The sequence below is a fragment of the Gracilinanus agilis genome, chromosome 1, assembly GCF_016433145.1.
Source record: "Gracilinanus agilis isolate LMUSP501 chromosome 1, AgileGrace, whole genome shotgun sequence".
In the NCBI taxonomy this organism is placed as follows: domain Eukaryota; kingdom Metazoa; phylum Chordata; class Mammalia; order Didelphimorphia; family Didelphidae; genus Gracilinanus; species Gracilinanus agilis.
The window spans coordinates 440,822,188-440,836,385 of record NC_058130.1 but is presented as its reverse complement, the minus strand read 5'-3'; the positions used below and the strand labels follow the sequence as shown (position 1 = coordinate 440,836,385).

Sequence of the window (14,198 nt, the reverse complement as noted above, 5' to 3'; positions counted from 1 at the left end):
GATTGTTGTCAATCTCTCAAGGCTGTCAATCTCAGAGATACTTCCTTGTTTTCTTATTTATTAGTCACTGACTAGTTACAAATTAGTATATTGCACTTAAATAAATATTTTATGGTCCTACAAACTGTACTCAAATCATTTAAAAATACCCCTTACAAAATCCAGTCTTCTTTCCTTCATATACTTAACTGTATGAAACTACTAGGCAGAACTTAACCACATGCTTACTTTTTGGTTAGTAAAGTGAGTTAGTCTTATTGATTTCCATTTTGGAAGAACACTAGTTGCCAAGAGGCATCTAGGTATATTTTATAAAAGTATCTCAAATCTAATAAAAACTTTTTTAGCCATTTGGGGGTTTGGAACTTGAAAAATATAGCCTATTTCCTTCTATCATTTTCAACAGACACAACAAAGAACTAAATTAAAAACCCAATGCTTTGCAAATGGATAACCATAACTACTATAAAATATTGAATATCAATAGATTTTCAAGAGATTTTTACCTACGTACCTATTATATGATAAAGTGCATACTTAAAAGCCTTATTAGTAACTCATTCTACAATTTAAGTATCATGCTCAGTTCTATTTTTTCATATTCTATTATCTTGCCTTTTATAATGTGATATTATTTAATGTAAATTCCAACAACATTTGAAGTACCCTTCAGCTCAAAGTTCCCACATTTTACCTTTCCTTTCTCCTATTTTACATTTACATTATGCCTCTTGGGTGAGTAGCATCTTATTCCCAGAGGCTACTTACATTGGTACATAAAAATATTTAGGGACTTTGCAAATTGGATTCTTTTCCAAATTGGACTTTTACGTTCTTTTATAGCCTTTTATTTGGCTCTCAGATTCACTGACCTAATAGAATATTGTAGAATATATACCACATAATTAGGATCGGGTATCTAAGTTACTCCCTCTTTAAATAACTTTTAATTCTATCACTTATACCTCCTTTACTCCCAAAAGTTTATAGATAATAATAAGTGAGGATGGAAATCAAGGATAAGGCAAGTACAAATTGTTCAGTATACTTAGAGGTTAACTTTGAATTTCTTATTTTTAAATAATCCATTGGCAAGCAAGCTTTCACAATTAACAGATTAACCAAGGGCTACATTTTTTATTTCCACTAACCATCCAATACTTTATGTTTCACAATAAATGACAAGATCAAAAAAAATTGTTCATGTAAAGTACAAATATAGAGTATACAAAGTACATATATAGAGAAAATGTGAGAAAAACACATAACTAAACATAGCATTGCTTACAGGTAGCAATAAGATAGCTTTTGCATTTATTCACAGTGAAATCAACCCTAGCCCCAGTATCTATCAGTGTTCTGCATGTAGAAAGAAGGTCCCCGGTAGATGAACAAGAAGATTAGCCAAAGTGTCCTCAACAGTAGAATTTTCTAGTTAGCTGTTTTTTATTCTAACCTTTGTTATTTGTAATCTTTCCCAAATATTAAAGTCCTATTTCAGAATTTTGCTTGAGGTAACTCTTAAGACTAAGGAAAGGGTGGAAATGTTTTTACTTCCCCTTCTTCCTGAACCATTATGGCCTCTCTTTTGCCAACCCCCAAATTTGGGCTGGTAGTATTACAGTACAGTTCAGCTATGTTATATATTAGAGTCTTGGGATGGGGGGCCAGGTGCATTAGTGCTAACCTTAAACTCCATTTGTTATTTGCAGTATTATTTTTATAAGGAAGTAGGTTCTGAATTCCAAACTGATTACCAACCTATATATATTGGGAAATAACTCATTCATATGTTGGGAGCTGCCTGAATTCTATCCATTAATCTTTTATTCTTCTGTCCCAGATATGATTTCTCCCTCCTCAAATTTTCCTTGAAACTTTATCTTAACTTTTCTTTGCCCATTTCATTCATGATCTCGTATTGCTCATGGAATCATAGATTTAGAGCTGAAAGGGACCTCAAAAGTTGTTAAAATAAATATTTGTTAAATTATGTTTGAATATAGTTCATCCAACATAATTCCATGTACAGACATCCAATAAATGTTTGCTACTCAAAGTAGTATAGTCTGTTGACTGACTGAAACAAAGTAACTTTATCATGAATTTAATTTTAGGTTTTATGCTAAAGTCATAGTAAAGAGAGCATGTTTCTTTTCAGATATTATTTGAATCCATATACACTTGATCTATCGTCTGGTCAGTTATGACATTTCCTTTTTCACAAATATTATCAAATAAGATATTTACAAGAAAAAAATCACTTAGCACAGTTCCTGGCACATAGAGGTGTTATATAAATTCTTATTCTCTTTTCCCCACTCCTGTCCCCATATTTAAAAAAAAAACAAAAAACAAAACAGCAGCACCATTGCCAAAGAATTCAACTAATGGTGTGAATAGCCTTATTTTTTGTCTGTTTACTCTATTAAGGTCATTGGTGAGAAGACAATGTAAAGGTTCCCTGATTCTCTATTCTTCTAGAGAAGTTTATCCTCCTAGTTCCAGTTCATTATTGTACAGTTCTGATTTCAATTATAGCAGGTGAAGCTTTTGGGAATTTTCTCTTAAATTACTCTCACTGTGGAGAACTTTGCTTACTTAACCAGCTGTGCTGGTTTTCTTCCATACTGACCTTTTCAACTTGTCTTTCTCAAGCACCAGGAGTTTATTGTTGATTTAAGAGTCTTGTGTATTCCTGAGTTTAAAATATTATAAAAAGTCCCACAATAATCTCAGCCCAGTTATTCTTTCCCTTCGTCTGCAAATGAATGTAAAGAATACTAGCCAGGTCCTGATAGGTGCAAATAATAAATGCCTAATGAATGCTGTGAAGGGTTCACATTATTTGAATAAACATTGCAAAGTCCATTGGACTGGAACCAGTTACCATATTTTACATAATTATAACTTCAAATACTATGAATTTGAATGTATGTGACTATTTCAGGAGATAAATTATTCATACTAATCAGGAGCTAGCTATAAAATGGAACTCACTTGAAAAGTATGACCCCATTAATATTTCTCATGATACATTTTTGTCATTTAGTTGTTTCAGTCATATCTGACTCTTCCTGAACCTGTCTGGGAATTTTCTTGACAAAGATACTAGAGTGGTTTGCCATTTCCTTCTCCAGCTCATTTTACAGAATAAAGAACTGATGAGGCAAACAGGATTAAGTAAATTTGTCCAGGGTCACTTAGCTAGTAAGTATCTGTGGCTAGATTTGAACATGGGAAGATGAGTCTTTCTCACGCCAGGCCCAGCACTTTTTCCACAAGACCACCTAGCTACTTTAGATATCAGAAATATATAGTAAGGTTTCTTCCATAGAAAAACAGTCATAAAAGCAAGGGAAGAAGATAATTACTCCAGGACATATTTAGTCCAATTCTCTGAATGAACATTTGAAAATTTTGATAACAAAAACTTACAGAGCACTATCATGGGAGTGATAGAATTTGATTCCCTTGCTCATGTACCAGTCAGAGGCATAGAGTTTCCTTTTTATGAGGTGTTAGAGGGTATATTATAGTACTATCCAGAGATGGAACAGAAGGCTAGCCTACCTTTTAAAACAGCCCACTTGATTTTGAATATTTTGAATTAGAGATGCACATGAAGCCCTAAATTTATTTATCTGCATTGTTTCTGGCTCTGTCCTTCAGGGACAAAAAGAAAAAATATATAGTTCTCTTTCCAAATGACAGCCCTTCAAATACTTGACGTCAGGTCATACTTCTCCTTAGGCTTCTCTTCTACAAGGTAAGCACCTTCAGTTCCTCTACTTGATCCTCATAGGTTTGAGGATCACCATTCTGGCTGTTTTTCACTAGGTTTCTTCAGGCTTATCAGTGTCCAACCTAAATATGGAGCCCAACATGGAACCTAGTACCTGAGATATAGTCTGATCAGGAGAAAGTATAGAACCATCACTTCCTTCTGAACACTGTATTTCTTAATGCAGCCTTTCATAGCATTAGCTTTTTTGGTCAGTCATTATCATATTTTTACTTCTCTTGTTAATCTCTTTGAACTCCCAAATCCCTGGGTCTTTGTATTTCTTTATTTTAATTTTTTTTCTGGATTTAATAAATACTAAATAAAAACTAGCATTTTATATACAAAATAGAATAGGGGAAAATTATTTCACATAGCTTACTTTTTCTTTAAAACATGTAAAAATTCAACATATGACTTTCAAAGATATCCTGTTGCTCTGAGTTTCTCTCTGTTCTTTCCTCTGTTCTCATCTGAGCTTTTAAAAAATGCTTCAATGACCTGTTTGGGGGCAGGGTTTGATTTGTTTCATTTTGGGGGCAAACATGTTGCTAGCTTCCCCTCTGAACTCAAGCCTACAGTGGGAATTGGGCAGTCTTTCTCCCTCCCTTTGATCTCTTTGAGATGTTGGCCTAGTGATTACCAAATGAGTCAAAGTAGTATGCAGTTAGTGAATTTGGGAGACAGCTACACCTCTGGATCTTTTTCACAACTCTTGAGAACCACACTTTTCCTCGTCTTAAACTTGTGATGTATTTTTTCTAGTTAAGGATGCATCCACTTTCCTTTTGGATGTGTCCTTTGAGGTCTCTGTGTCCCAGTGTGACAGCTGACTAATCAGGTAATCTCATCTGTACAGATATGTTAGGGCGTATGGAAAACTTTTGGCATAGGTTCTAAAAACAACATTCCAAGGGAGTATGGCCATCAAGACCCCAAATAAAATTGCAGACACAGACCAAATCTCTTTTCTTTGTATCTGCTTCTCACCTAATATCTTCCCTCTTTCTCACCTCATCCAGGGCCCTCACTACCACCCTCAAGATAGCCAGTGTATTTATATTGATCTCTGGCTACGCGATTCAAATGATTTTGATTATATGATTGTCCTTTTGGTTTTTATAAAGCCTGTCTTTTAAGTTTTATTGATAAGAATATATTCTAACAATATGAAAATATTCAATATCCTTAGAACTTTGTATACTTACACATTGCTTCCATCCAATTTTTTTTTATTTACTATTCTTAAAAAGAAGCTATTTTGAAAAAGTCAACTCCTTTCCTCTAAAGAATGGAGTAAGTTTCAAGGAATAGTGGAATAGAAGGTCAGGAGGAACAGCAAGCCTCCATTAAGTGTCTACTATGTGCCAGTCACTATGCTAAGTGCTAGGGCCAGAAATAATACACAAGACCTGCCCTCAAGGAGTTTATAGAATACACAATTCACAGATGAGTAAATATAGAGTACATATTTTGAAAAAATAATTGGAGGAATTAGAAAAAGCCATTTCGGGAATCATAGGATCAATAGTAGGTTTAGAAATTAAAAGATGTAAGAGGACATTGAACCCAACTCTTTTCCACTGATGAAGAAACTGAGGTAGAGAAAGGTTAAGTGATTTGTTCAGTCACACAGTAAGTATCTAAAGCCAGATTTGAATCTGCCTTCTAACAAATGTAGTGCTCACTCCAGGAGAGGGCCCTTGAACTGAACTTTACTAGGAGCTGGGGATTTCATTGGCAGTGGCAAAAAATGCTGCCTTCCAGACATGGGTATCAGCTTGTACAAGGGCAAGAAGGCAGGGAGAATAGAATGTCACGTGTGGGAAACAGCAAGCACTTCAGCTTGGCTGGAGCCAGACTCTGAAGGGCTTTATGTGTCCAACAAAGGAGTTTGTATTTGATCCTAAAGACAGTGGGATACCCCTGAATCTTCTTCAGCAGGAGAAGGACACAGCCAGAACTGTGCCATAGGGATTTCAGTTTGGCAGCAGTGTGAGAATGGTTCGGAGAAGGGAATGGCTAAATACAGAGAGACCCATTAGGAGATTATCCCAGGATTCCCGGAAAGATGTTGGGGAGTGGGCTGTGCATGTGAATAGAGAAAAGGGGACATATGAAAGATTGAACAGGTAAGAGGACTAAGATTTAGCAATTGAGTCGGCTTAGAGAATGAATAGAAATAAAGAGTTGAGAATGACTCCTGGTTCTCTGGGAATAATGGGAAAAGTTGTGTTAAAAGTTCAGAAAAGGGCTATTCATGTCTAGAGGAAGAACTGTGGGAGAAGAAACACAGAAGAAAAACAACTGCTTGATCACGTGGTTTGATGGGGATATGATTGGGGAAGTATACTCTAAGCGATCACCCTAATGCAAATACTAATAATATGGAAATAGGTCTTGATCAATGACACATGTAAAAAAAAAAAAAGTTCAGAAAAGGGAAGGGTTTAGGATTGGGAAAATGCCTAGCTTCCTGGCCTCCTCCACCTTTGTTCTCTCTTATGTGGCATTTTTATTTCATAAAGCCATAGAGTTAAAAAAGAATCAGAGGCCCTCTCCCCCAACCTATACCCATAGAAGAACCTACTTTATATGTCCATCCTCCCACTGAACTAGGATTGAAATCTCAGAGCTCGCTTTATCTTTTCCCTCTCCTGCCTGCATTTCTCACATCCAGTTAGTTGCCAAGTCCTATCAGTTCTTTCTTCCTATTATCCCCTCTTCTCTATTCATAATATCAGGCCCCTCCATAATAATCTCCTGACTAGCTTCCTTCCTTGGAGTCTCTTCTCTTTTAATCTTTCCCCTTCAGTCAATCAATTATGCCTTGTTCCTGTCCTAGGTCAATCAAATGGGAGTTAGCCCATTTGATTTTTGATTTTGTTCCTTTGATGTCATCCTTTACACCACATCTGCATAATTCCTTGTTTGAATGTCTTGCAGCCTACTCATTCCCATCATGCAACTTTCTCTATTTTCATGTGATCTTCAGCCTCACTTCTTTAAAGGCTATGATGTTAACATGGCTCACAGCCATATGTCATCTGAAGAGTATTGGTGTTAAAAACATGAGCCTTTTATTTTATTTTTAAACCCTTACTTTCTGTTTTAGAATCAACTCTAAGACAGAAAGGCAAGGGCTAGACAAACTGAGTTAAGTAACTTGCCCAGGGTCACAAAGCTAGGAAGTGATTTGAACCCTGGTCCTCCCAACTCCAGACCCAGTTCTCTGCCTACTGTGCTGTCTAGCTGCCCCTATCATCCTTTATTTTGGAGAAAAAAATTGAGATTTTTTTAAAGAACTTTGTAATTTCCCAAAGACAATCCAGCCCACTCTTCTTTAACTCCAAATTCACTTTATTGTCCCTTTTGAAGTGATTACTCAATGTATATTCATATGTGCAAACAAATATGCATATACACACAAATACATATGTTCATGCCTGCCTGGACACACACTGGTACTCTAATGAGGCTCTATAAGTTCATACTGCAATTGCATACCCTTGGGGAGATAATAGTATACCTCATCCCCTTGCTTTTTCTTATGCAGATAGGCCAGATTCTTTTGAGTAATAGATCTCATTTAGGAGACTGCAGTGTTATGAAGCTTGAGGCAATTAACTGTGTCATCCACTGTTGGCATTTAAAACATTTGTTGAGTTAAATTAAAGTAAATATTCACCCTGAGACTTGTAACTAGTGTTTGTTGACCTTTTGTGTCTGTTGGGTTTCTCCTACTTTAAGCTCACTAAGTGCTTTTCAGGGTTATAATAGAATGAAATGAAATGTCTGGTGTGTGAAGAGCCATTTCAATACTCAACCTCTAAATTTTGGATCACCGTAGTGGTTAATTATGTGCACTTGCCTGGGCATGCCACATTGACAGATTTTGAAGTCATCCAGCAATGCAATGGATATTGATAGATATTTCAGGGAGGACTTAATTCCCAATTATTTGTGCTATTCAAGTAGAACCTAAATGACTCCTTGACAGGAAAACTATATTGGGGATTCATGTTTTGAATAAGAGGTTAGGCTAGATACCTTCTAAGGTCCCTTTCAGTTCTGAAAGCCTAGTGTCCTAGTAGAGAAAATGAAAGGGCAGGGTGAGAGGATTTCACTAGAAAAAAATAATAGATTTTTGGGGTCCTTTTGAGGCCAAATGTCACTGCCATCCTTTCCTAGAATTAGACAGGGCTCTCAACCCACAGAATCATTATTAGCTGTGGAGGATAAAGTCAATTCATTTGATCTCAGGCAGAAAAATTTCTTTGACTTGAGTTAACCAAATAGCAAACACATCCCCAGATTCAAGTATAAGTACAAAAACATCAGAAAGACATAAAGGATTATCCAGTTATTTGCTATTTGGAGGCATTTACCCTCTTACTGCCTCCCTCTCACCCATTAATATGAACAATTGGAAACTGACTAGATTGCTAGAATTCTCTGCATATCAAACTAATTGCCCTTCTGATATTTCCCTAGTTTACACTTTACTAAATAAATTAAGAGTACTCAGGGGAGAGAAGGGTAAGGAATTGGGGATACCATACAAGTTTGTTAGAAGAATGAAATGAGAATTTATGAAAGCACTCCATAAACTTAAATACTTTTGTTTTTTTTTCCCTAGAAATAAGTTCTGTTGCATGAGCCTCATGGAATTATAAAAATAGCAATCGGACTTATGAGTTGACTTGTTTCCAAGTCTTTGACAATAACTTAGCCTCATTAAACCTTGGTTTCCTCATCTTTAAAATCATGATAATAATACATGAGGTGTCTTTTTCAGAGGATTGTAAGAAAAGTGCTTTCTGAACTACAAAGAACTAATTGTATATATGCACATACATATACATATACACATACATATACATATATATAATATCCCCCCCACTAGGGGATTGAGAATAGTATTCAGTTCCTACATCTGATTCATACTAGCTGTGTGACTGTGGGCAAGTCACTTCATCTTTTGATGCCTCAGACAACTCTTTTAAGACTACAAGTTACAGGGAATATCTGGATTTCCATTCGTAAAGTGAGGCTGTTTTCTCATTGAGAACTTCCTATACCAATGGAATTACAAACCAGATAAAAACAATTATGTCATATTTAATCACTCATTGTGGAATTGGTTCTAATCCCAATTCTTCCTCTTATATCACACTAGACATTTCATCTCTCTTGGGTTCAGTTTCTTCATATAACAAATGAAGGAGCTAGATTAGGTGATCTAGTATTTATTATAGTTCTAACAATTTGACATCATCTATCAGAAAGGCCCATTTTCTAGAAGAAAAACTGGAGCTCAGTGCCTGGAGAGGTTTTGACCAGACACAAGATAAGGGAAGGAAATGAACCTTTGCTCTAAGACATAAATTGGCATTTGGGAAAGAGAATTATTATTAATGTAAGTGAGGTAGGTAGCATGAGTATTAGTTTCTCCATTTTATAGAAGAGGAACTTGAGATGCCACATAGATAAATAACTTGCTTAGAGTTATATAGCTTAATAAGTGGTTGATTTTCTCATGCAGACTCAAGTGTTTTGATTTCAAGAACAAAAGTTGCCATTATTCACTCATTTTCTGTGTAAAACTGTTGGAACTTTATTTTACTAAACAATATTGTTCATTTACACTGAATGCTGGGGAAGACAGACAAGTGCCAGTGATTGCATTTTGCTGCAGTAGAAATGTTCCTTAGTGCATTGAATTGCCATTGTTTGATGCCCCCTTTAGCTACTTCACAAGAGCAAGTTATTGCTTGTGTCAATCAGCTACTAGAAGCCCCCCAAAAATCTTAATATTGCAAGCTTCAGAATTGCCATTAAATTATGTGTGTGTATTGTCCTTCCAAACAAAGGTGTACTCTAGAGATATAGATTTATTTTATAGCTACTCCATAGACATGGGCATATTTTGTGAATATTATCTATAACTCATTATGAGGATAATCTAAAGTCTGCCTCTTTTTAGGATCATACATTTACATATATGATTTGATAAGAAAATTTTCCTTGAATATAGTTTTATGAGCTCTCACTTAGCTAAGTTTTATTGAAGCTAGAGAGATAAGATGCTAATAAAGACAGTCACCTAGGAAATGTACTTTATTCCACATTCTGGCTAAACTTGCATTATTGCATTAAACCTTAAACTTGGAGAATTCAAGGTAATCTTAGTGTTCTCCACATTACTTTGGTCTCGCCAATGTGAAGAAATCCTTACATATAACTCCTGGGGATGAGACCTTTTTCTTAGAAACTCCACTTCATAATAGTAAAAACAAGTTTTGGCATTTTGGCAATCAGGGTGGTCACTAACAGCATCTGTGTCAAGTAGATGTTTACTTTTGAGCCTGGACTCTAGTTGGTCTTGGAGGTAAACATCAGGTAGAAAGTGAAGCTGAACTCATCTCCCATAGCACCAGAAACCCTGTTAACTCCCTAAGGGCAGGAATCTTTTTACATTCTCATTGCTCTACTATTGTTAATTATTTGTTGCTGCTGTTCTCTTTTGTATTCTCCTGATATTCCTCTCACAGATGCCATCAATGGCCTCCTGGTTGCCAACTCCAGTGCCTTTTTATTAGTCCTTATCTTATTTGACTTCTCTGTATTATTTGACATAGATCACTCCTTGAATTTTTTTTTCTTTTTGCATGCATTACACAGCACTAACTTGTTTTTCCTCCTACCTCTTTATCTTCTTATACCCCACAGTAGGCATTCCCTAAGAACTCCATCTTGAACCCCTTCTTTCTTTAGTCTCTCTCTCTACTATCATTATTTCTTTGTGGATTTCTCCTCACTCTGTCCATACCCTGAGCTTCTTCTCTCTTGAATATTAGTTCAGTATTATTCTGCACTTTGGTAGGCATTCCAGTGAAGTTTTCAGAAGCTTCCAAGCAGATGTGAATGAAGAAGAGTCTCCCAGATTATTAAGATTTTGTACAATCTAATGGGAGGGGGCCAGGGAAGACCCCCAAAATCTTGCCAAACAGAATTGGCCTGAAGAAATAAAAGGTCAGATTTAGGGGGAAATGTGTTCGATAAGTTATATAAAAGAGGGTTTTTTCCCCTCTATCTACTTGACCTTTTTTTTCTGTCTCTGCAAATGAACACGGAGAAAAAAATGGAATGGCATATGATCTGGGGGGAAAATGCACTTCCAGTTTCTGTAGTAAGACCCTGAATTAAATTTGCAAATACCAAGAGTACTGAAATTTTAAGCATGTGATGTTAGATGCCTGGCTATCAGCTCACCAAATCCCTTCCCTGAAATGAGTATAGAAGGTGGATTAAGAATATAATTACTGGCAAATCCAGCAAGAGAGAAATAAAGGGGCTCTTGTCCATCATTCTCTGTACTTGACTTTAACTAAAGCTGTATTAGTCCTACAGAGCCATATTTTGCCCAATTTCCATGGATAGTAAACAAGACTTGGAGATAGATGATTAGAAAGAAAAATAATCTTGTAATATTCCAAAATTTGTTTCTAGCTTCTAGGCAGGGAGGTGGGGTGTCATTCATCAGGTTGGCTTCAGAATAATAATTTCTTTTTGGCTCTGGAAAAATCTCAAAATTAGTTTTCCTTATCATAAGAGAATTTGTGATCTGCATTCAGTGAAGGGAATACCCACAATAGCAAATTTATATATCCTGAAAGTGTTAAGTTTTATGTAAATGCCAGTAATGGCCAACCTAATTTAAGCTTCATCTTCCTTTCCTTAAAGTGTAACTAGTCCCAGAGAAGGCAGGATCAGTAAGTTAAATTTATGTTTCTTCTTTCTTGCCTAAAGTGTGATCTTTTTGGTTTGATTGGTTCAGTATTCATAATACCCTTCTAAAAGTGATGTTATTAATGCTAAGCATTTGCCTTGGATTATATTTTCCTTATACTTCCCCCTCCTATATTAAAGAATGATCAACACAGATTAAATGTGTGATATTTAAAATGATAATCATAATCACCACTCCTCCCTAAATTAAAACATATATTATAAAATCCAATCTTTGACTTCCTTGAAAATAGCCTTTGTCATGGATTTGGGGGTTTTCTTCCATCTGGATTTTATTCCTGGATATATGTAGTATTTTCTTAAGGCATTTTATTCAGTAGTGCAGGCTTTTTTCCAACAAAATATTTCTCCTATTTATACATCAGAAGCATACAAAATTCCTTAAAAGACAAAAATAAAAATTACCTTCTTCAATAATCCTCTGATGGTAAATGGTAAACATTAATCAAGGTATATAAAACAGGAACGTATATATGTTTGGCAAATGTATTTATCACTGTGATGGAGATAGTCCTTTTCACAGAGACCAAACTTTGGTATTAACATTAAGTCCCCAAAAACTGTAAAGTTTCTCTTAATGGAGGCAATGTAAGGAAAAGTTAGTACCCACTGAAGAGTTTGGCCTCATACAAGCAAATTAAAAAATGGATATTCTTTAGATTATGGCATGCAGTTAGACAGTTTATCAAGCTTGCCCATCAGTGTGTTTATCTGAGACAAGGAATACAACTGGACAAGTTAAATCTGCACTGGAATAAGATCCTAAAATGCCCACACTTAAACTGGAATCAAAGGCCCATCTTTTTAATATTGACATGTTATTGTTGTTGCTTTATAGCAACAAATAATTAGAACACAACAGTCACAAAAATGTAAAACAATTATCATGTGGTGGGCAATGGAGAGGTCCACAGTAGAGCTAAGCCAATTGTATCATTGGAAAGGATTCTCAAATTAATGAGATTACACATCCATTTGAGTATATATTAAGGTACAGTCTAATAACAGTTAAAGTTTTTTAAAATTAAATTGTGTCAGAAGGATATACTAGATGGGGATGTGGAAATCTCAGATTTTAGTAGTAGAGACTTATGACAGTGCATTTCCAGATCAGAAATCTTCATGATAAATATTATATATACTCCACAAATTTGGCGTATATATGTAGCAAATCCTAAAATTAAGTAGCTTGATGTTTTAACTATTTTACTAGCTATGGGGCTCTCATTATTTGACTTCTTATTTGTTGTAGATCTAGTTCAATTCTTTCCCTATTAAATTTACTGCTTTCCCTTAGAAGGCTATCTTTTGTATAACCCCTTTATGCATGTAAACGGTTAGATTTAAATTTTTTTTGCCCTTTCATTTCTTAAGGCCAAAATTAATTTTCCCTTCAGTTTAGCAATTTTTTTGAATCCCTACTTTATGTAAGCACTATTCATTTCTCCGAGAAATACAAAGATGAAGACCTTGACTTTGTACTGAAAATACATTGCCTGTCTAAATAAAGTAGGAGGAAATAAACTGATCCACAAGTCTATTCCTTTCCCCTTTCCACAGCTCCCCACATATAGCCCACTACCAAGAAAAGCTTGAATTAAGAGGCTTTCTGTTGGAGCACAGAGTCATCTGTAAATGGCCTCACCAGACTACAGAAGACAGAACAACCTTCACATCATCTTTCATCAGGCCCTTGAGTGAGATTTCAGGTTTCCTTTATAGGCCACAGCTCCACTCTTCTACATAGTGTAAGGATTAAAAATGATAAAGGCTGATATTATGAGGAAAAATAATATTTTAATTAGGCCCACGTTGATAGAATAAGATCGACCATGCGCCTGTAAAAAATTCAAATTGCCGCCTCAGCCATTTTGTTCCATACCTTCCCTACTCCTCCCCATCACCCAGAAGTGCCCTCAGGTCACAAAGAGGAAGTTCAAAGCAACTTCCCAATATTTAAAGTTGGCGGGCTTTACCTTAAAGACGTCATCCCAACAGGAAACCCGTTGGATCATGGAAAATGTAGTTTCAAAGTCCCCCACATGTCCACAGGAAGTTTGTCAAATACTTTTAAATGGGACCCCCCCCCCCCCCGCCGAAGGTTCCAAATAACACATTTCCCCCTGAGATCCTGCAAAAAAAAAAAAAAAAAAAAGGATTGGTCCTTTTTTTCGGTGGATCTGTAAACATAGTCAACTTCTAAATTGCAGGGATTTGGGGATAAAAGAAAAGGATAAAAACTAGCCGCACTGACAAAAAGCCAATTTGGAGCATTCCCCTATTGGCATAAGAGGGTACATTCAAAACAAATGCATTCAACTCATTCAACTCCCCATAGTTCAAATCAACTGCACCCCAAAGTTCAATTTTGATCTTCATGGTCCAGTGAAGGCTCTTCAGGCATCTTCATGCTGCCTTCACCAAACAGGTTCATTGTCTGGATTCTGGGGAGATGGCAAAATCCTTATCCTGAAATTACTCTCAAAAGAATTTAAACTTTACATTATAGATTATAAAACATACATTTCCTTCTAAGAATTATACATTTCCCCCTGAAATTACTCCTAAAAGAGTTAAATATATATTTTTATATTATCGATTT

General features: G+C 35.7%; 1 protein-coding gene across 1 annotated transcript in view; it reads left to right on the top strand.

The window, feature by feature from the left end:
• LOC123238125 (death associated protein) overlaps positions 1 to 14,198 on the top strand; it is a 73,390-nt gene that overhangs the window by 42,263 nt on the left and 16,929 nt on the right. The gene's annotated exons all lie outside the window — the stretch shown is intronic.